At 37.0% G+C, this 3,646-nt stretch overlaps 1 long non-coding RNA gene across 1 annotated transcript; it reads left to right on the top strand.

Moving 5' to 3' along the window:
* The first annotated feature begins 2,363 nt into the window (after positions 1–2,363).
* Positions 2,364–3,227, top strand: LOC130070150 (uncharacterized). The gene is made up of 2 exons (XR_008803845.1): positions 2,364–2,424; positions 2,594–3,227. It is a non-coding gene; the product is annotated as an uncharacterized LOC130070150 (long non-coding RNA).
* Positions 3,228–3,646: the final 419 nt, after the last annotated feature.

The raw sequence follows: 3,646 nt of genomic DNA, 5'->3' as shown, positions 1-3,646 counted from the left end.
CTTTCCATGAAATCCGAAATACCTCTAGTTTAGTTTTCTTCCATTTGCGCTCCATTTTTCTGGCTGCTCTCTTAAGGGCCTGGGTGTGCTCGTTGTACCACGGCGTTGGACTATTTTCTTTAATCTTCTTTAAGCGCAACGGAGCAACTGCGTCTAAAGTGCTGGAAAAGAGAGAGTTAAAAGTTTCTGTTGCATGTCCGTATTCCGTATTTTTCATTGAAAGCATATGTCATAATTTAGATATATTTTTAAGATGGAAGAATGTGGTTTTACAGATGCTAGAAACATGTCTTTCAAATGAAAGCAGTTTAAATTGCTTGGGCATATTTACACAAGGTTCTGTCACCAAACTATGAATTAACCCAACTGGAGTGACAGACCCCTGACACATTGATTGGAATTGTCCTGTTTATTACTGCTTTGAACCAATCTGTGGCAACACTGTATTTTGATGGTCCACTTTAGACATTCTACTGTCTACAAGTATCTTTGCAACTACATGTCAACTAACTCCCATTAAAGTATTAGTAGACTACGTGTCAGGGTTCTGTCACTTCGGTCTAGTTAATTTCTTGGTTTTGTGACAGAGCTCTGACACTCCCGGTTTTGTCTCGTCTTTGTCTGAGTGCGCGGTTTCGAGGTTGTCTACGTGCCTTGTTATATGTGTGAGGCATGGTGTTTGGATCCCGACACGCCTGTCTAGTTTGGTTTCGGTTCTGTGTCGGGATTCAGACATCCATGCTCCGCATGTTTATTTTCTGTTGTGAACGCACGGAATGAGCTTTCGCTCGTTCTCGTGTGCTTTGTCTTGTTACGTGAGAGCGCGGTTTCGAGTTCGCTTGAGCCGCGCGCTCTTCCGTCTACATGTGTTGTTGTGTCCTGTGTAGCACTCGGTTTGTGTTTTAATCGGCCGCGTGCTTTCATGTTTTGTCTTGTGCTGTGCACACAGCTTGTGTTTTACACTGGCTGTGTGCTTTCATGTTGTCATGTTTTGTGTGAACACGTGGCTTATGAGTGTTTTCATTAGCTGTGTGTTCATGTCTCGTTTGGTGTGAGGACATGGCTTGTCATGTGTTTCCTTGTGCCATGTGCTCTCCTGTCGATTGTCTAGCCCCTCCCATCTTGTTACCTGATTATGGATTTATTTGCCCCACCTGTCCTCCCTCATTACCTGCCTTGTTTGCTCCCTATTTATTCTCCTTGTGTTTTCAGTCCTGTGCTGGTTCGTCGTCTTATGTACACTGTGTTTTCCTGCTGTGCTACAGTCAAGTCAAGTCAAGTCAAGTCTGCTTGGGACTAAATTGGCCCACTTTAATATATAAAAAGTATACGTTTAAGTGTACTATAAGTATACTAGTATTTTAATACTACTACTGTACATTATTTTAGTTTATGAAAGTACACTTTGAAGTAGGCCTAAACTCATTTAACATTTTTATACTGCAAGTATAGGCTACTTGTATGTTTTCTTAACATCATATTTATAATTTACTTTTTATATATTATTTTTGCACTTTAAGTATATATGTTCCTATTTATAATTTGTTGATACTTGAAATATAACTACTTTAACTCTTACCATTTTAAACATTTTATTCTAGCTTCATGCATCCTTTTTTATTGACACTTGAATGTTTTGTTTCATAAAAAGGCAACTTTTTTAACAAAAAGAAAATCTGCACAATTATTTTTTTTAAATATAAATATTAAAATGACATCTGAAATTAAATGAAAGAGTGTAAAGAAAGACTAGACAGCCCACTTCCTGATGACCTCATTTAATCATAAACCACACAAAGAAAGTGAATCAGCGGAGTTAAAGATCTGACAGATAGCATTTGAGTGGACAAAAATACTTCTCACAAATACCATGTGTTATCTACTTCATCCTGTTATGACAATAGTACTGCCAAATATCCTCCTGTAAAAATCTGAGGGTTTATGTCTGCTTTTTGTTCTTTATTTAAACACTACTGCTGTCAGTGTTACATCTTCCAATACATATCGGAATGAACACAGCACACTCAAATTTCACTAATGTCAAAATATCGATAGTGAGACCTGAACGTTCAGTGCATATAGATAAAGGCCGATGATTTAACGAACCGTTTGTGTGTGAAGAAATCTTGTATCAGGTCATGAAACTGCAAGTTTTGTGTACTGTGCATTGGCCTATTGTATAATCTTTGCACTGCATTGGCTGATATTGCTTCACATTTATATATAAAGCACAACATATCAATTGAATTAAACTGAAAGAGTTAAAGAAAAACAAGATGCTTAATAAAAAAAGAATGATGGTGTCCCACTTCCTGTTGACTTCATTATGGGCTACCCATTTCTGATTCAAGACCAGAAGTGAACAGAAGTGAGTCAGTAAAGGTCTGACTGCGCCTGTTGTGATGGTACACTTCTCACAATATGGTAATGTACTGTTTCCTAATTATGCATTGAATAGATATGTAGCCTATGTATCATAAGAGATTGTGTAACTGTTATATGATTAGAGTTGGTCTATAGTGGCATCTGTAATTTCTTCTACATATCATATATGTAACTTTTTTCACATTTTTGATTTTACAAACATTCTTAGGTTCTAAAAATGCTGTCATTAGTGATCATCTTGAATCTCGTACTCCACACCTGTCTGAGTGAGATGGACATCCTGCACCCGTCTCAGCCCTGCACTGAAGCAAAAAACAAGAATGGTCACAACACTTTTCTTAAGCGGCACGTACGCAACGACACACCAACTGATCTGAAAGTAGAGAACTGGAAGAAGTTCATTAACAAAATCGGCACCTGGGACAGGCCAGTTCAGTCATTCTTTCCCTTCAGTGAAAAAAACAATGTGACAGCTGTGTGTTCATCAGGAGGAAAGATGTATAAGGGCAACCTCTGCATCAGCAAGAAGTCTCTTTCCTTCATCACTGTTAACATTGACCGTAAGAATAAAATAGTCAAAAGTGTCAAACGTCAGAAACAGCATGTTATTCTTGCCTGTGATAAATTTAAAAACAAATGTCTCCCTGATCATTTTCAGGTGAATACAAAAAAAATTAAACCAAATAATAACAAACCAGACTGCAGTAAACTAAAGCTCAAGTCTATTTATGAGGAGTAGGCTAAGTGTTTTTCCGACTCTAATGTATTGTAACTCTGACCTTTTTCTGTCGGTTGATGAAATTGTTGATGAAAAAATAAAGAAATGTCATATATAAAAACAACTTTCTCACTGTTACTGTTTTATCTAAATAAGGGCTTTTTTTTTGTTCAGAACACATCAAATTAATTTCACAAGACATATATTATTATATAATACCCGGTATAAAGGCCTCTGAATGCCAATACTAAATTCCTGCGATACCTAGTTTTTTGTGACAGCGCCGCACTAGCCAATTCTACTCCAACAGACGAGACCTGATTCAAACAAACAGAAGACTAGAGCCACGGAAATTATTCATTTTTTAAATATCTTTCCAGCTTATTTTGAATGTAAGAGCATTTTGAACTTTCGAGGCTTTCGGTGTCAGCAGTCTCCAGTTTTTATTTAGCTGTGCAAAAACCGTTCATTGTGCTGCTGGATGTTGTAAACTATTTGTTTTCAAATTATTTTAATTTATTAACGCACTTATAAACACACTAG

Source organism: Rhinichthys klamathensis, unplaced genomic scaffold (assembly GCF_029890125.1).
Source record: "Rhinichthys klamathensis goyatoka isolate OS25496 unplaced genomic scaffold, OSU_Roscu_1.1 h1tg000395l_1, whole genome shotgun sequence".
Classification (NCBI taxonomy): Eukaryota; Metazoa; Chordata; class Actinopteri; order Cypriniformes; family Leuciscidae; genus Rhinichthys; species Rhinichthys klamathensis.
Note: the sequence above shows the minus strand (reverse complement) of the source record. Positions and strands in the feature narration are given on the sequence as shown.